Below are 20,462 nucleotides of genomic sequence, written 5' to 3' on the forward strand. Positions count from 1 at the left end.
AAAGTCAGGATAGGAACGCCAAACACAAGCAAAATGTTTGGGGTGTCCATAAATGGAAGGGAAAATTGCACATAAACCTTTCCTAACATGCACTTATCTCTCACACAGCCTTTCGATATAGGAATCACTGCTCCGACTCTGACCACGGACAGATGCCTGGCTTGCACTTCCTACTCTCCTCTCCAGGTTTCTTAAAGCGAAAGTTGACAAAATACAATGTCGGGCTGTCCAGTGTTCTTTTTCACTTAGCCAGAATTTCACAGACTCCAGCAGTATTGATAATAGCAAAGAACACTACCAGCTCCTCACACAGACACTTGGCTTACACTTCGCCAAGTGTCACAGCCTTGCTTTTGTAGCAATGTTATTCCTTGTGATGACAGCTCCCCGAGTCCCTTGTCTACCAGAAGTTAGGGGGTTTCTCAGAAGCTAGGGCCTGGCAAATCCAAGATGGCTGGCACATGCTCCAATGTGAGGGTCCTGTGAGGGATCAGAAATGTGAGGCAAACTTTTGTAAGAGTTTTCAACTTTAGCCGTTTTATTAAATAAAAAGGTTGGATAAATGCCTCACTATCTCTACCCTAGTGAGTATTTCCCTGCCTGAAATAAACTAAAGGAAACACCCTTACAAAAGGATATCTGTCCTTCATACCTGCACATTCAATAAAGCAATGTGGAAAATGTATTAAGGTTCAATTCAACAAATGTATATATTTCTGAGGCTTGCTCTGCATGCTCTGCAAAGTCTGCCATCTAGTGGTAGTTGCCGAGTATTACAAGATTTGTTTTCGAAAGTCGAAAACTGATGTCGACGAGGTGCGATAATGCTATCCCTACTGTGACGTGTGCTGTACCCATGGTCCTTCACGCTTCGAGGTCCCTCAGGTTGTTTCTTTCCACGATCTTGGTCGGTCGCAAATTGCGGACTTCCTGGTTAATGCCTTTGGCTAGTTAAATGTTTATTCGTACACTTCTTTCTTTCTGCTTTTGCCGTAGAGTCATCCAACTGCTCGATGGACAATTCGATTGTTGAGGACTTCATTGAATCGACGACCAGAGATATCCTTCACGGGCCTCTTTGAGCCTCGGCCCTTACAGTAGGGAGAGAAGGGGAGGTTTTTTAATATTCTCCTTTTAGAGAATGCATATTCTGCCACCCCTTTTCCCTTTTTCTCGCTTAACTGCTCTTTCCATTAATGATGGAAAAAACACCTTTTTCATTTTGCCCTAACTGCCATAAAAAATTCACAGGACAGACAGAGTGTGCAATTACGGTCTCCCTAGTGATCACCCTGAAAAGCTTTGCAAGCCCTGCAAACCTTTCTGCCCGAAAACTCTCAAAGACTGTCGGACCAAGCGCTGGACCGTCCACACAATGGAGGCAGAAGCCTCCATCGACGTGACGGAGGATTCCAGCGAGGGCAGTATCAGAGTATTTAGTGACGCCCAAGGAGCCCGGGGTTCCTTGGAACCCTATGTGCGGGCCCCTGACTCCACTCTATGAAGCAAAATGCTACGCCATGCTAAACAGGAACTGAAGGGAGCAATCGATAGAGAAACCAAAAGGTTTTCCTGTTGGATGCAGTTAAAGAGTGACACAAAGCACATTTAGCATGCAAGCATGCAACAAAGACCTAATCAACTAGTTCCTAGTGTACATGATGTATATGTAAGTTCATAATACAGCAAATGGTGAAAGAAATGGACCATGAAAATGAAAAAAAGTTATTTGTTTTTATTATTTCAGAAAGTCAAAAGAAAAGTAGATACTTGACACAATTCTAAGGAAACAAAACTAAATAATATGCAAACATCACAGTTACAAAAAACAGACAAACTCAATTGTGACACAAATATGAATAAACATGATAGCAATGTAACAGAATATTTGTTTATGGTTACTGGGACCGAAAACAGCTTCTAAAATAGAAAAGTTACAGGGCAAAGACCAGAAAAAGTTGTCGGTGAACCAATTTCTAATGATGCAATAAATCTTGGACTGAACCTACTGACTCCACTAAGCAGACCTGCAGCTCTGTGACGGAGACGACACCTGGCAGCCATAGCGCACACACATCCAAAACCACCAAGCACATAGCCAACGGCCGACATTGGGCAAAATCGTCAAGCATCAAGGCCCACTTGGTGTGCGTGGAAAAAGCCTCTAAATCTTCCCTGCCCTCAGGGCCATTGCTTACCCTTTCGCCTCATGACAGGACCCCGAAACCGGCCCCCAAAGTTGGTTCGGACATTGTGCACAAAAAGGCCCTCCTTTCCCGCACTAATAAACAGGCAGTGAAAGGCGCATCGGCGTCCCCTAAACATACGCCGAAAAGGAACTAATTAAAAAACACGCCCGCTACCAAAGTCACTGAAAAAATCGAAATCCTTGATGCCTTTTTTCTTCCCAAAGCTCTCAGGTTAAGGGTTCCATCTCCCCTGTAGACACACACTTAGGGGCTTTGCATCACAAGGATCAGGCACCCTCCCTAACCACCCCTAACCCTTCAGGCTTTCCACCCTCCTGAGAACCACTAAAATCACAATTACTAAGCACCATCTCAGAGGGCAAGCAGGTATCTAACTGCAACCTTAAGAATAATCTTGATGCAGCAGACGGTGCAAACCGCATCATCGCAGAAGGCACACTCATCTAGCCCACGCCTGGCTCACAGTCTGGTTTAAATTGGAGACATAGGCCACCCTCCTTAACATGCCGGTGTAACCGAATGTCCTTTCTGGTAAGGATGTTGAAGACTCCCTTAGGAGCGTGAAGAAAGAGTATGACACTCTTAAATCCCTTGGCCAATTAACCAACAAACACTTGAAGGTTTCATGGTCAGGGTTCACAACGCTCTTCTGGATGCACTCAGGGCTGACAGTCTTCAACTTGGGGCCCATACCTAGGACAATTGTCCTCGGCTGGTTTTCAAAGAGGAAATAAAAGCTACAGAGGAAGAGGCCGAACCTCAACTGGGAGAGGCTCCACTCCTCCCACACAGTGACGCACCGCTGCAGGTCCCCTCCCATGCCACCCCAGTAGGAGGTCGAATTTCACACACGCATGGGAGGGGATAACGTCAGACAAGTGGGTATTGTCCATCGTGGCTGGCGGGTATTGCATTGAACTTTTACAAAAGCCACCCAACCGCCCGACAATACAAAAAAAGATGATGCCAGAAGGGCGACACATACTGATAGAAGAAGTAAAGACACTGATGGAAAAGGACACCATAGAGAGCCCCAGCGAAACAGGTAAATATGGGCATTTATTCATCGTATTTCCTTGTGCCAAAGAAAGACCTTGTCATGACCCATTTTCTTTGAACCCCCCGGGCAGGCCCATGGGCCAGGAGGGGTCTCGGTTCGGGCCCCCAACAAGTTTAGGCATCCTTGGCCAAGGCCCTCTTGGGGCAAGTCCTGGCGCCTTTGGCGCCAGGCTCATACTTAATGAGACTTGTGCTTGGTGCTGGGGACTACTTTTTCAATGGCAGTCAACATGGAGGCATCCACATAGCTTGGCTCCTGGGAAACAAGCTATGCGGTATAGTGTTTTGGGTGTGGTAGCCTAGGGACTACTTTTCTGGGACTATTTTTCTTGGGGCTATTTAAACCACACCTGATTGGAAGAACACGTTACTTTGTGATCCAGCAATGTGACGCTCACCGTGCTCTGCAGCATCTGCAAACCTCGGATGAACCATACCTGAAAAGACAAAAGGACATCGTTATTAGCAGCAGCTTACCTGAGATTCCACCGTTGGATGCTGCTCGCAGGAGCAGTGGACAGCTAAGGAACAGCGTGCCTCCTGGATCGTCGAACCTGCAAGAGAGAAAAGAGACATTAGACAATACATTTGAGCCGGCAGCTTACCTCAAGTCACTCCTCGATCAGCACCGCTCTGGAACTCCTTGCTCCGGTGAACACCACAACCTGCGGGAGCAAAAGACAACAGGTTAGCAAGGGAAGACATCATCATAGCGCTGCGCAAGCACTCCCCTACCGCATCAAGGCACTCTCGAAACACCATCACTTGCCGGTGAGTCCAAAACCAGCCAACGTTCCACAGCGGACTTCCGCGCCCCTAAAGGGAGAAAAAAGACATTAGTAAATCAAGGAAAGGCTTACAGTATACAGTAATAAAACCTACCTCAGAGACTCTAAAAGGGCAGCATCAGTCAAGTAACTAGATCGCATTCGCCCACAGAGGACAACGCACCCCTGCCAAGAAGGCAGGACGGAGAGCACGCCAAAACCCAAAACAAGGTGAGGAAAGGTCCGGGAGGGTCCACGGGCATACCGGGTGTTGGGAGGCTCTTACCCCTGTTGCCCAGACTTGAACATTGCCCACCTGTTTTCCAGGCAGAACTTCCCCGCTGATAAATCCAGGGAGCCACCGAGAGGGGTACCAGAGTCCCGGCAGCTGGGTGGCGTCCCTGTGGATACCAGGTGAGCGTAACAGACTTTTCCATGACCAATTTTTCAAGAGGTGACCCCCCCCCCTTAAAATTGGGGGACAACATGGTAACATTGGATATGATAGATGCATGCTTTCATATTTCAATGCGCTCTGCGCGCAGAAAATATCTGCGATTCAAAATAGCGGGAGTTCACTACCAGTCCAAGGTACTCCCCTTCAGTATCGTTATCGCCAAGAGTATTCACAAAGGTGCTCGCACTAGTAGCAGCACACCTGCATAGGGAGTCAATCCCTGTATACCCTTATCTGGTCGACTGGCTAATCACCAGGGAATCTCCTCAAATTTACAGACAAAATGGACAAAAAATGATAGACCTTCTTTTCAATTTGGGTTTCTGCATCAACAAGAAGAAATAATGTCTAGTCCCAGCCAAATAAAACTAATTCTGGGAGCAATTCTCAAGACAAAAGGAGACCTGGCTTTCCCGTCAAACGAGAGAGTACAAAACCTGCTGTTGCAAGTACCTGACTACAAGGCCAGTCGCCAGATAACTGTACGCAAAGCAATGCACCGCCCCAACTCTACAACATTTTCACCCTACCTCTATTCAAAGATCTTGATGATCGCGGCATAGCCTACACTAACTATGCCGACGACACTCAAGTACTTATCCCTCTCACTGGCTCCTATGCACAGGATGCAGCAACACTTTCCAACACATACGCAGCCATCCAGGACTGGATGTAGCTAATGGATTGTGTCAATGGCGACAAAACTGAGATCCTCCTGGTCGGTACCAATTATACTCTCAACAAGCTGGATTCTCAATACAAGACCTTTAACATTGATAAGACTATCATCAGTGTCATCAGAAGTAATAACGCTAGGGGTATTCCTTGATTCTTCACTCTCCATTACGCGCCAAGTCAGTGCCATGGCGTCCTCATCAGCACTAACCACAAACCTCATCAATGCTGTCAAACCCTACTTGTCCACAATAAACTGCCTTTCAACAGCCAAGGTCACTGTTGGGGCCAAACTGCCCTATTCATGGGCACATCTGCCAAAAACCTCCACCTTCAAAAGAGCCAAGGCGGGTGGTGCTAGTTTCCAATACCTAGTGCCCAAACATTGGAATGCGTTTCCCACTGCTCTCAGGAATGAAACCTTGCACGCTGTCTTCCGCAAAGCTCCAAAGACACAACTTTTCAACTAGATAAGCATGTGTTCTGTCTTATTACCTTCATTGTAATTATAAATGTAATGTTTTCACTGTGTTCCACGCGGCCCATGTTGTGTTCCTACAGCTAAGTTACATGACCTGGTTCTACTGTAACCATTGAATCATTTGGCCTAGGTCCCCATGCAATTGTTCATGTCATTTCTTTTAAATGTCATTAATATGCCCTGATCTGCTTTCCTCATGCAACTTAGTAAACCAACTGTAACAGCGCCACAATGCCCTTGTGCGCTTTATAATTACAAATAAATAAATGCGCTTACTCGGGATGATGGCCTCATGCATTCACTTGGTTCCACATGCGTGCCTGCGCATGCAGGATAGTTAGCGAAACAATGGTCTCAAGTAAGCGGTCATTGGGACGATCTAGTGGTTGTTTCACTAACCCTTGTACAGGCTCTTTGCTGGTGGTCCAGGGACAACCTACTAAAGGGATAACCCTTCTGCGTTCCACCAACACAAGCAATCCCAGGAAATATGGAAGTGGGCACTCAAGCGGAACATGTTCCTAACCTCCAAGGAATCTCAATGCTCTGGCAGACACTTTAAGCAGATATCCTGTACCAGAAGAACATGAGTGGCAACTCAACAAAGATATCCTAGACGGAATCTTCTCCCAATGGGGTTATCCTTAGTTGGATTTGTTTGCCACAAGCTTAAATGCACAATGCCAGAATTTCCATCCAGGTTTCCCGAACCAGGGTCCAAGGGGGAATGCCCTTTGGATGAACTGGTCAGGAAAATTTGCATACGCTTTTCCTCTGCCATTCCTCAGCAGGATTGTGCACAAGATGCACCAGGATCAAGCGACTCTAATCCTGGTTGCTCCTATGTGGACGAGATAACTTTGGTTTCCACATCTGCTCAAAGTGCCGATGTGCGACCCAATCAAGCTCTGGTGCCCATACAACATGCTAACACAACAAAAGGGAGCATCCCTCCACCCTCGTCTTCAATCTTTGAACTTGGCAGCCTGGCTCCTGAAGGCATAGAATTTGGCCACTTAAATCTCCCACAAAGTTGCATGGATATCCTAAAGGAGGCCCGGAAACCCAACACCAGACATTGCTATTTCAACAAGTGGAATAGATTTGTGATATGGTGCAGGTCACAAACCTTAAATCTAATTGAATGTTCCCCAGCTAACATTCTACATTACATGCTTTACTTACTAGACTCCGGCCTAGTATTCAACTCCGTCAAAGTATACTTGGCGGCTCTGTCAGCTTACGCCACTTCACAGAACAAGGTGTGAGGTTGCTGTCATTAAACGATTCATGCAAGAGGTAAAGACGCTATACCCTCCCATTTCTAACCCTCCACCGGGTTGGGGTCTTAATGTTGTGCTCTCACCAAACTCATGGGTCCGCCCTTTGAACCTATGCACAAGGCCAGCTAAAAACATTTGACTTAAACTGCATTCTTAGTAGCCATCACCTCTATAAGACATGTTAGTGAGCTTCAAGCGCTATTAGATGAGTTAGTGAGCTACAAGCTTTATCTATACAAGATCCTTTCTTCATAAGAAAGACAAGGTTGTCCTCGGAACACATCCTAGGTTTTAACCCAAGTTCATTTCAATTTTCATCAATCCATAGAACTTCCTACCTTCTTTCAAAATCCATGTAACTCAGCTGAGAGAAGCTTCCATACACTTGATTTACGGAGGGCAGTCTTGTACTTGGTGAACAAAACTTAACCCCTAAGGAAAACTGACCAACTCTGTTTCTATAGCACCTGGAAGAGAGGGCTATCACATATCCAAAAACGCCATCTCCAAATGGATAGTCAGGTGCATACAGTTCTGCTATTCCCTATCCAAAAGAGTCTTACCTTTCACCCCCAGGGCTCACTCTACCAGAGATACCGGAGCTACCTTAGCCTACATTGCAAGGCTGCTACATGGAGTTCCATTCATACTTTCACTTAGCCTTATTGCATTGACTCTCACTCTGAAGCAGATAGTAATCCTATTTCTCATGTTTGTATCTGCTTGGATTCAAATGCGCCCACCCTTCATCCCCTAGTGGAGTCGAAGACTCAGATGTTTTCTGGTGTATCACTGTTTCTGCTTTATCACATCTGTACTCATGCTACACTTGAGACAATCTCATGTCGGAAACAAACAATCTGAGGGACCTTGACGCATGAAGGACCATGGGTACAGTACCCGTCACACTATGTATGGTATTACTAACACGCCCTTGAGACGTCAGTTTTCGACTTTTGAAAATAAATCTTGTATTACTCCGCAATTAACACAAGATGTCGGACTATGTAGGTCATGTGAATCTAAGCAGATACAAGCATCAGAAATACGATTACGGTGAGTAATGTAGTCCATATTTCTGAGGCTTGTGGATATGCTTAGATCACATGCTATGCATAGCCCGACATCTAGTGGTAGCCGTGGAGTATTACTTTTTTTTTGTTTTCGAAAGTCAAAAAGGTATGTCGACAGGGCCTGCCAGTGATACTATCCCTAGTGACGTGTACTGTGCCCATGGTCTTTCACGCGTCGAGGTCCCTCAGATTGTTTTTTTCCTACCATTATAGTCTGACGCAAGTAGCGGAGTTCCTTCTACTAGCTAACGCCATTACAAAATTTAGACTTTCTTTCTGTCCTTTCCATGACCGTACACCTTAAGATCTCTGGTGATGGCTTTCGAGGACAAGACCATTTGTCGACGACAACGACTCCCGTCTCGACAAACTTTGTCTGTGGCTTATCTAGGCCCCAACAGGCCTCGCCCCTGGACAGTAGTGAGTCGGGGGAGGTCATAATTCATCTCATTTAGAGAATGCCTATTCCCCTGTAATTCCTTTTATCCCGCCAGACTGCCATCTTTCTATACAATGGAAAACGCACCATTTCAAATTCTGCCCTTCCTCTAACAGGAAGTTTCCCCGGAAGGATTCACACAGGTGTGTAACCTCTGCCTTCCGAGGGATCAATCCGAAAAACAGTGCAAGTCCTGCAGACTGTTTCAGCCAAAAACTTTAAAGGACCGGAAAATTAAATGCTAGGCCCACCACGCCTTGCAGGCCGAGGCCGCCATGGACGTTGAGGGAGCCTCCAGCGATGGCAGCATTGGCGTCCTAAGTGACGCCAAGGGTGATCAAGGCCCAATAGATTTCTGCGCGCGAGCCCCCGACTCCAACAGGCAGGCCAGCGGTTCTGCTACGGAGAGGGCACAGGTGGCTCAGGCACTCTCACTGCTCACCACACTAAACACACCCCCCATGACCGACCGTCAACCGCGTTGTCGACCGATAAGCCACACGCAGTGTCGAAGGGAAGGTTTGAAAAATCACTCTCCTCTGGGCCATCACATTCGCCACATGACAGGCCCCCGAAACAGAGCTGAAGTCAGTTTCCGACACCGCGTGAAAATCAGGAAAGTCTTCCGGTTCTGGCGAGTATGCGTCCAAGAATGCGTCGACAGCCCCTGCTAAAAAATCAAAAATGAGGGAATTCATTAAAAAACACGTCTCGGACACTCTCCTGAAAGCAAAGATGTCAAAAAACTCCAAATCATTGACACCCATAGCCTCAAAATTACAGGTTTCAAAGGATAAGGAACACTCTGCCCCTAGGGACACCCTCTCAGGGGCAATGCACCACAAACAGACCCCTGCTCCAGAGCCTTTTCCTGATCCTTCTCCTGCTCACACAGTGTTACCCAGCTCTTCCCAATTGACCCTGCAACAGTTTTATTTTATTTATTGCATTTGGATATACACCCAAAACCTTGGGTATCACGACGTAATTACAAATATCTTTGTTAGCAAGTTAAGGTTACATACATTTTTGTTAAATAGCTGAGTACATATCTTAGTTATCAGGACTTGGTTTACATACATTTTTAGTTGCGGCAGTATAACAGGTGTATAGTCGGTTATGTACCGTGGTAAACATCTAATTTTGCTAGGTTTTTCCGTCTAGGGTAAGAAGTGTATGGGACAGTATTAGTACTTGTTGAGCAACCAAGTTTTGAGTTGTTTTTTTTAACTTGAGTAGCGAAGTTTCATTGGATAGATGGGGTGGGAGAGAGTTCCAGATACGGGGGCTGCAATAGGGTTATGAGGAGAATGTCTAGTTTTAACTTTTTTGATCAACATCCAGATCAACCTCCCAACCTAAAGGGGCCCCCTCAAGGTGAAGCAGCTAACAAGCAGCCCGACACCAAGAGAGCCTGCCTGGACGCAACACAACCTAGTACCTCTACCTATCAAGACGTGTCTGATGACCTATAGTATTATGACACTACAGGTTCGCAAAACCCTGGCTCATTAGCAGATTAAGGGGACATGGAGGATACAGACCAATACTATGACGATGTATACATCATTCAATCTTCAGACCATATTGACCAACCAGTCGTTGATTGCCCTGTGGATAACCAGCTGCAGTATAATGATCTTCTTTTAAAAGCTGCAGAACACTTTAAAATCGATACCCATGTAGGGTATTTTGTGGAGATTTGCCTGATGGTATTTTCTTACCGCCGAAAAATAACTTAGCAACAATCACTCCTTGTATTCAGATTGGGCCATGTATAACAATAATACAGTGGACATGCATTATTTCAGCACACAGACATGCGTATTTGGTATGCGTGGTTGGTGGTATTTTGGTGAGCATAATTCCCTTCTTTTATCTGTGGCCCCAATATCCAGAACCCCTTATTTTTGTTTAGATTTTTCGTGTAATCACTAGAGAGACCTCAGGCTTGCATTTCAGGAACACCACATTTTCATTTTTAGTGTGCCACCATGGGCAATTTCTCTGTCTTATCTACGGCAGTGAGCTATCATGTGGTATTTTCACTATCTTATATACGGTAGTGAACTATGTCCCGGGCCTCCCTTTTTGCCGACTCATAGACCTCCGACAAACTACAACACACACAGTTAGTTATAATTGCTCATACTGAATTACATTGTGCACACGGCTGAAGCCAAATTTGATGTTTAGCTACCTTGAAAATGATAATTGCACTGTCTATACATCTCCCCACATCATCAGCACTGTATAGGTAAATATAAAACACACCATCCGTCTGCTTTCAAATATTTTTGTGTATTATAAAAGTTGCATTTAAACACAATCTCACTCTTTACAGAAATAAATAAAATAGCACAGTAACAGCATTGTCTGTGATACACTGAAAAGAGAGTGGCGGAGACAAGAACTCAATTTGCAACATTAAACATGTGAGTAAAGCACAGGAATCTCCTTTCCTACACTGACTGAATATTCTCGTACACACTCAGCCCCCACACTTCTGTAATTACCTTATCTGTTCAGCATGAGTTTTCTCCAGCTGTTCTCTTTCTGAATTTGGCTCCCTTGAAGATTAACCCCAGTGAAAACAAGCGTCTTTCGTTCTCAAACCGGGGTTATTGCCTGGAATTCTCAGCTTTTGCAGCAGGAATGCTTCAGCCAGGAAACAGGTCCTTCTCCCAGCTCTGCCAAATCTCGATTGTTCTCCCCCTCTCCTCAAGCTCCCCCAGCAAAACTCTAATCACTGCCTCTAGCATGATACTTGCTATGACGCTGCTCCAATCAGAATCAATCATGCCATCTCCTCCCTCACTACACAATGGCTCATTTCTACAGTAACCATTTGTAACCAACTGATTTCCTGTTCCTTCGAGCCCTTTGCTTCTGTAGTTATGTGGACAGAGCAGCAGAGAAAAAGAAAAAAAATGAATGTGCGTTTAAAAGTTCACTTTCAGAGTAGGCCTAATTCTGCAGTGGAGACACATTTTTATTAGTGGGTTATGTTAAATGCAGTTTTATTAGTCAGGTTAGTTATTAATAAGGTTAGTTATTAATTTTCAAATGTGTCTCTTGCACCATAGGCATTTCAGGTGAAAAATAGTGTGCATTTTTGAATGTGCACGTGTGCTTTTAACTGTAAAAACAGATTTGCATCTTATATGTTAAAATGGTTTTTGACTGAATAGCCTGTCTTTACTTATATGTCCATGTTAATCTGGCAACACATATAGCAATGCACCACACCCATGTGGTGGTGCTGCATCAAAAAAAAATTGCTACCTGTGCAGTAGTGCTGTACTCTGTGCTGTAACACGCCAAATATCCTTACACCCATCAGGCACAATGCGATAACGACTTTGTAGAGGACATCCTCAGGGATAAGATCTGCAGCACTGTTTATTCCACTGCTCCAATCTGTCCAAAGGCGCATTCAGCCTTCTCTACTTACCCCCAATCTGACAAGGGCAGTCAACCCTTGCATTGAGAAGATGTTTAGACCAGCTCCACCAGACCCATTGTACATCAGGGGGCAGCTAAAGCCTGGCTCCCTCGTAGTGACCACCACAAGGAAAAGAGTGGACAGAACTTTAGCCTCTGCTGAAGCCCCCCCTGACAAGGAGAGCAAAAAGATTTACACGCTAGTCATCAAAATAGCTTCCTCTGCTGGTTAACAAGTGAGGATAGCCAACAACACTACGCTACTGGCAAGTTATAACTACCACAAGTGGGACGACCCCTAATAACAGATAGACTCTGCCCCAGAGCCCCTAAATACTCAGCTTTTATAAATAGTAGCTGAAGATAAACGTGTGGTAATTCGCATCCTACAAAAACATCTGGACGCAGCAGACAATGCAGGCCTGATAGCAGCTGAAGGTACCCTCATAACGCCATTCATGGCTACGTCAATCAGGTTTCAAGCTAATGCCTTGTTAGGTCAAGCGATTGAGGACGCACAGAAAAGTGCTAAAGAGGAGTATGACCCTCTCAAATCCCTGGGACAACTCACAAACCCTTTGAGCAGAGAGGCAGGTTTAATACACGCCGTTTTAGAGGACACAACACCCAGCGGTCCTACAACACAATTTTCATAGAGGGCCCAGAAGGACCACAATGAGAGGCTCCACCCCACCAAAGCAATGACCACCGTCTACAAGTCCACTCCCATGCCTCTCCAGTACGAGGTCTAATTTCTCAGTTTATCCACGCATGGGAAGGGATCACGTCCGACAAGTGGGTACTTTCCACCGTGGGTACTTTCCACTGTGGCAGGAGGCTATTGCATAGAACCCATACAAAAACCACCCGCCAAGACAAAAGCAAACAACGGAGGAGGAACAGCGCATTCTGCTGGAAGAGGTCAAAGCACTGCTGCTAAAAGACGCTATAGAAATCGTCTGGGCAGACCAGGTAAACAAGGGTATCTGTTCAGTGTACTTCCTTGTGCCAAAGCAAGACCTAACAATGTGCCCTGTACTAGACTTGCACCTTGCAAACACTTATGTGAAGCCTCAGAAATTTCGCATGACAACGCTACAAGAAGTAATCCCACTGTTAAAACAGGGTGGACTACATGGCAACCATGGACATGAAAGATGCTTACTTACATATTTCTATGTTCCCAGCGCACAGAAAATTCCTGCGCTTCAAAATAGCAAATCAACCCTACCAATTCAAGCTGCTACCCTTCGGCATAGCCTCCGCTCCAAGGGTGTTCACCAAGGTACTAGCGGCACACCTACAGAGTATCAATCCCAGTGTACCCTTATCTGGACGACTGGCTGATAACAGGGGAAACCACCTAAAATTTGCAAGCAAAATACCCAAAGGACAATCAATCTTCTGTTCCAACTGGGATTCTCAATCAATGAGAAAAAAATCAAGTCTTGTTCCAAGCAAGACCAAACATTTCTTGGGAGCCATCATAAAGATGGGAGAGGGGCTAGTCAAACGAAAGAGTACAGAACAAACAACTGCAAATACCTCACTATCTAGCCGGTCGCCAAATAACTATACGCAAAGCAATGCGTTTACTCTGGATGATGGCTTCATGCATTTACCTAGTTCCGCACACACAGTTGCGCATGCACCCAATGCAAGAGTGGTTAGGGAAACAGTTGCCGCATGCAAGCGGTCAGTGGGACGATCTAGTGGTTGTTTAGCTAACCCTAGTTCAAGTGCTACGCTGGTGGACAAAGGAAAATCTGTTAAAGGGAAAACCATTTCACAACCTTACAGTTGGTTCAATTAGGATTCTCCCCCACACCCTCTCCGATCACTCCCAGGTATTGGTCTCACTCCGGCCCCCCGGCCCCCACCCTTACACCGCCAGGCACTTACGCTGGTGGATCCGAGCCTGCACGATTCAGGGCGCCTCTTTTCGGGATGGAATCGCTCAAGATATAGACACATTTTTCCAGGCTAACATAGGGTCGGTCCCAGACCATGGCATAATATGGGAAGCCTTTAAGGGATACATTAGGGGATGTTGTATATCACCCGAAGGGGTCGTCCTAAGAGACTTGCGTAACTCTGTCCTCCCTCAAACGGGAAATCTGAAATCTCAAGCGTCGACAGGGGCTAACGACTCCCTTGCCCTTCAACACAAACTTGGGGAGAAGAGAGCGGCTATGCGTTCATTCATGGAAAGGGAGGAGAGGTTTCTCTGGGGCCCTACAGCTGCTGCGAAGTGTGGGGAGGGAGATCGCCCCAGCCGTACGCTTGCCTGGGCCATCAGGCGGGAACGTCAATTGGAGGAAAAAAATGAAATTAACACCCCATCGGGAGACATCACTTGCGGCTCTGGGGTGATAAATGAAGTCTTTTGCGACTACTACGAGAGGCTATATATCTCAAAATCTCAGGTCGGGCGTGATGCCATTATTCAATACCTGGACCAAGTGGCCTTGTGCTGACTGGATGCTGAAATTGGCAGCAGTTTGAATGTCCCCCCTTCTGAAGAAATTATAGCCACAATCCGTTCTCTCCCTGGAGGGAAGGCCCCGGGTCTGGACGGTATTACTGTGGAATTATATAAAGAATATAGTGACCTTGTGGTCCCCCACTTGCCTAGTATGTTCAAATCTTCATTCTCCTCTGGGGTCCTGCCTGAATCTACTAGAACTGCTTTGGTCACCGTTCTCCTGAAACCAGGAAAAGGTCCAAGGTACTGCTCTTCCTATCGCCCATTATCCTCAATTAACACAGACCATAAGATCCTCGTGAAAATCCTGGCTGACTGTTTGCTGCCCTACATGCCGACGCTGGTCCTCCCTGACCAGGCCAAATTCATACCTGGCAGGTCCATTCAAAATAATCTTAGACGCCTATTCATGCTGATTTATAATGTGAACACTGAAATCCCCATGGCCATAGCTGCACTGGACGCTGAGAAGGTTTTTGATTCTATAGAATGGCCCTTCCTTTTCAAAGTCCTTCGCAGATGAGGACTGGGCCTGGGCTATCTGCAATGGATTAGGCTGCTTTATACGGCCCGTAGAGCAGCTATATAGACCAACCACTTGCAGTCGGAGTACATCTTTCCGACCCAGGGGACTAGGCAAGGGTGCCCACTATCTCCCATTCTATTTGCTTTGGCCATTGAACCGGTTGCCTGTTTCCTTAAGGAATACCATGCTCACTGCGGTATCAGGATACATGCATACATCCATACATCTCCGTCTCCCTGTACGCAGATGTTATGTTTCTTTATATTAAACACCCACGCGATAACCTGCAACCATTAGTACAAGCAATCATGCTCTTTGGTGATCTGTCGGGTCTCAGAATAAATTAGTCCAAGTCCGAATTGATGCCTTTGACGCGGGAAGTGACCCATGGTGACATACCCGGGGACTTCAGGTGGTGTCCTCATGGGATTCGCTATCTGGGGGTCCAGGTGTCCTGATCCCTAGTCACTCTTTATACTGAGAACTATCTGAAAACCCTAGAACATCTCAAAGGCACATTCGAGGGGTGGATCCTACTCCCGTTGTCCCAGGCGGCCAGGATATCATTGGCCAAAATGGTTCTCCTCCCTAAATTATTATACATTTTCAACAACGTTCCCATCTGGCCCTCGGCTGTGTTTTGGTCCAGGCTTCGGTCTCTGTTGATTTGCTTGGTGTGGGCTGGTAGACTGGCTAGAGTCTAGTATGACACTCTGTGCTTACCGTATGCCGAGGGTGGCCTTGGGTATCACGACATTTTTCACTATTTTATGGCTGCTCAGATACAATACTGATTCTGGTGGTGGAGCCCCTCCTCGGTGCTGCCTCACAGGGTTTTGTACAAAAAGACTGTATCTAAACTGTCGCATGTACAAAAGGTTCTACAAATGCTAGCACCAAAAGTTCGAACCGTTGGTTCTAGCATTGCAGGTAAGTGTTTTTATTTTTTTATTTATTTTTTTTAAAGAAAATGAACCGCGGGGGTTGCCCCCGCACACTATACTGTGTGGTATAGTGAGCGGGGTGTTGTGGGAGAGTTAGCAATGGCTAAGACGCTTTGAGACCCTGAGTGGAAAGTTATATGCATGCAGATGAAAGGCCTATCCCTGAAAAATCGATTACCCCTGACACATTTTAAGTTTGTACATCGGGTACATTACTCCCCGGCAAGATCAAACCAATTTTACCCAGACAGATTATCATCTTGCTATAGTTGCCACGGGGAGGGAGCAGACTATTTCCATATGGTTTGGCCGTGCCCCTGTATACAACAGTTCTGGGTGGAGGTGGATAAAGCAATAGTCGACATGCTACCTACCCCACAAGAATAATCTCCTGAGATGTGGCTACTAGCCCTGATAGAGGATGGTCGCTGGGCTGAGAGGCGGTTTCTTGTCATGGCTTCAGTTTTGGCCCGATCCCTCATTGCCAAAACCTGGGGTAGGCGATGTGCTGCGACTTTCCTGGCCTGGCTTAATTGCATGTACCTGTGTGAACTGAGAAAAACTATGTATGCAATGTCGCTACCAGCAGCAGACCACTAGACTACTGGTCCCCCCCCCCCCTCCTCAGATCTTATAGATCTAAGAACACTGTGGACACTCCTTCACCATGAATGAACTCGAATCGTCAGCCCTCACAGTTCACAAACTATTGGAAATGTCTGAGCATTGTAAATAACTATACCTTGCTCCCCACAGGAACCGAGTTGCTGTTGTAGTAAATGTTGGTACTATTTTTTTCTTATATATGCACCTTCCTGGTAACTCGCAGTGTGCACTTTTTGAGTTGTTTGGTGGGATATGGTGGGTAGACTGTCCATGTGGCCTCTGGTTGGCAGTCTCTGCCTACTGTTTTCCCTTTTGTTGAAATTTAATAAAAACATGTTAGAGGATTTAGAACAAGAAATTCAAAAATTCAAAAAGATAAATCTTGATTGTAAAATCTTTAAGCTTCAGAAAGATGTGGCAAACTATATGGACGATCAAACATACCCATATTTAAAAGAAGGTTTCTTCACTACTCAGGCAGGAACAACTAACTACAGAAGAAACAATAGATTTGTCACCTTCTCGAATACCTCTGGTTCAGCGAGCGGCTCAGATCCGTCATTGAACAACCCAGGGGCAACAGGCACAGGTGGAAGAGGACAACAGCAAAGGGGTTTTTACCGAGGCAATCAGAGAGGCCGTCCAAGATAAAACCAGGGACGCAGGATGAGAACCCGACAGTGGTACCAGAATCAGTAAGTAACCAAGATAAAATACCTATCAATAATCTCTCCACAACGGTTCTCAGTCCCATTGAATTGCAAATCCTGTCAAAGGATTTATCCTTCGTTCCTACTACAAAGGCAGATCCTTTCACTATTGAATTGGAACTCCACCGCTTCTTTCGAAATATACGTTTAAAACACAATTTCAAAATATTTTTGCCAAATCAAGAAACTGCGGAACGAGGAACATCAAGTATCAATGAAGAGATACCCAACTTGACTGGTCTGAAGTTAAAATCCACGTTCAATTCTCCACCTTCTACCTGTTCTCCTGAGATGGTGGCTTTTGAGAATAAGGTCACAAAAGAAGTTCACTCAGCCATAAAAAAGAAAAACTTCAAATCTGACTAAAGCAGAAAGGAACAGCTTAAGGACATTGTGTGACACAGATGGCATTACGATCAAGCCCGCAGACAAGGAGGGTGGGATAGTTATCGTGAAAACCACCAACTACAATAAAGAATGTTGCAGACTTTTGGGTGCTATAAATTCTTATAAAGCCTTAAATCAAGACCCGACTATAAGATTGCAGGAAGAAATAAAAAGCCTTACTGACCACGCTTCCAGGGAAGAATGGATCAGTGAAGGGGAGAGATGCTTCTGCAATAAAACTCACCCAAAAAGGGCAGCCTTTTACATCTTGCCCAAAATCCATAAAGAGAAAACTAACCCACCTGGAAGACCTATTATTTCCACAATGAATTCCCTTCTTTGTCAGGGTCCGGCTTGAACGAATTCCACAGGAGCTGATGCTGGCCCCACAGACCCACACTAGGAGTTCACCTCTCAATCCTAAAGTAAAGCTGAGCTGAGAACCCCAAGAAAGGGAAAGGGGAATTTGGATAAAATAACAATGGAGACACTGCAGCCCTGCAACCGTCTGGTAGGCTCTGGTATCTGTAGTAAACAAATACACTTAGTTACTTATACATTAGTGTAGACTTCTGATCTTAAATTATTTTGGAAACCACTCTAACTTCTTTACCTCTTAAACCTCTGTTTAAGACTTAGAAGTTAATTATCTGCATGGAGTATAGAACAATTGTAGTACTTTAGAGCATATTGTCACTAGCCATTCAAGTCTCTTTAGAATCCTAAGTAATGACTCTTGCAAGCAGTTCACTGACTTAGATATTCTTGTTTGCTCCTTAAGAACATTAAACTCTGAGATTTGAGTTTTAAATGCTTTTAAAAACAATGCAGTCTTTTCTAAGAAGTATTGAATTCCTTTTGCGTGAAGGTTACTTTAAATGAAACTCATTAACTTTCTTGAATGCTGCTGCTCCTGCGTATGAATCTTTCCTTTTTACTAGTGCGAACGTTTTGTGATAAACACGCGAATTCACAAGACGTGAAAATTGTCCTTGCGCTGAAAAAAATCACACGCGCACCGTATTAAAGAGAAAACACGTACACGCGCTAAAAAGCACATGCGCACCTTAACTAATTCACGTACGCGTGTAAAACGTGCACGCGATGAAAAAATCACACGCGACGTAAAAATGGACTTGCGCTCTATCGCAACCAAACACAAGCTGTCGTACGCAACGTCACTCACGCGAAAGTTGTACACGCGCTAAAAACAACTCGCGCTCTGTAAAAATGGACTTGCGCTTTATTGCTCTGCATACCCGCTCGCTCCCATAACGACGTTGCAGAAGACACGAGGCCTTGTGCGCGCGCGCGCTAAACAGTCTTGAAACACTTTCCATGTAATTTATAACTTTAAAACTTGCACGCACAGTCTTTACACTTGTCTGCTTACTGTATTTAAACTGTAAACGTTCTTTCTCTCAGTTAATTTTAAACTTCTTAACACTTTAGCTTCTTATTAGAAAAATGGAAATTCACTGTGAAAATCTTTAAGCTTTTAAAGGAACGATCCCACCTGAGGTCTTCTTGTTCACTCTGGCTCAGCAAACGATTCTCTTACTTCTCTGGTAAATCTTCTGAACTCTGAAAGGCCTTACTTAAGGAGCTTAACAAATGTACAACCAGCCACTGAATTTCTTTGGATGAAAGGCAGTTTAGAATCGTGCTCACCTCCCCAGAATCCAACCCATTATCCTTTCAGCCAATCAGACAAACCAAACATAGCATTGTTCCTTAAACCAATCAGATTAAGTTTCTTTCTCTCCATCTTAACGTGGGCTACCACAATGTTAATTCTATGTACATACTCTTTCAGGTCACTACTCTAGCCAGCCCTGACATTCTTGAGCCACTATCAGTGTATGTGGAGTTTTTCCTCAAACAGTTTGTTGCACAAATGCCAAGCTACGTCAAGGATTCGACGGAAATGATAATAATCACCCAAGAAATTAACTGTCCCACTGGAATGATTCTTTGCCACAATGGACGTAGAATCGCTGTAGACAGCGATACCACAGCTAGAATGCCTGGAGGTATTGGGTAAATATCTAAACACAGGGACTACACCACACCGACAGCATTCATATTTGAATGCACCAGACTGGCGATGACTGAAAACTTTTTCTTATTTAAACAGCTATATAAGCAATGTAGAGGCGTAAGCATGGGGGCTACGTTTGCGCCGGATGTAGCAAACCTGTATATGGCAGACTATGAAGATAAGTTTATCTCAGGACACCAAAATGTATTACAAACAATTCCAGAACTATGCCAACACCTGACTGGTTGGCGTAGGTACATCGATGATATTTTCATCACATGGGCAGGAACTTCTGATTCCTTGGCAATGTTTCATCAGTGGCTTAACAGACAGGATACCCATATTAAGTTCACTATGGAATGGAGTCTGGTAGAGGTGAGCTTTTTGGACTTAATAATCAAAAAAGTTGGCATGAACCTAGAGACAACACTATATAGAAAACCAACAGACCGCAACACTTTGTTGCATTACTCTAGCTTTCACCCTGAAAGCCTACGGTATAATTTGCCCTATGGACAATTTTATCGGATACGTTGCAACTGCAGCCCCAACCAAGAATTTATGAAACATTCTAAACAGTTGCAAGATAGATGGTTGGAAAGAGGATATCCGAAACAATTGGTAAGAAACAACCTCAAAAGGGCGAAAAACACCAGTAGAGATCTGTGCCTCAGTCACCAGCCTAAGAAAAAAGAGGGAAGATTGGTCTGCGTTACCACTTACAATCCTGTAAGTAACAAGATCAAAACCATAATTGGGACTTAGTGAAACAGGGGACCCTCTACAAGAGACCCATGTTTGTTTTTAAAAGAAACCAAAACCTTGCTCAAAGACTGGTACGTACATATGTTGAGCCAAAAAATACCCAGACCATC

The 20,462-nt window shown here is 45.0% G+C and overlaps 1 protein-coding gene across 2 annotated transcripts in view; it reads left to right on the plus strand.

The window, feature by feature from the left end:
* The window catches only part of TOGARAM1 (TOG array regulator of axonemal microtubules 1), a 1,414,449-nt gene that overhangs the window by 189,108 nt on the left and 1,204,879 nt on the right, over positions 1–20,462 (plus strand). The window lies entirely within an intron of this gene.

The sequence above is a fragment of the Ambystoma mexicanum genome, chromosome 14, assembly GCF_040938575.1.
Source record: "Ambystoma mexicanum isolate Mex_15411 chromosome 14, UKY_AmexF1_1, whole genome shotgun sequence".
Classification (NCBI taxonomy): Eukaryota; Metazoa; Chordata; class Amphibia; order Caudata; family Ambystomatidae; genus Ambystoma; species Ambystoma mexicanum.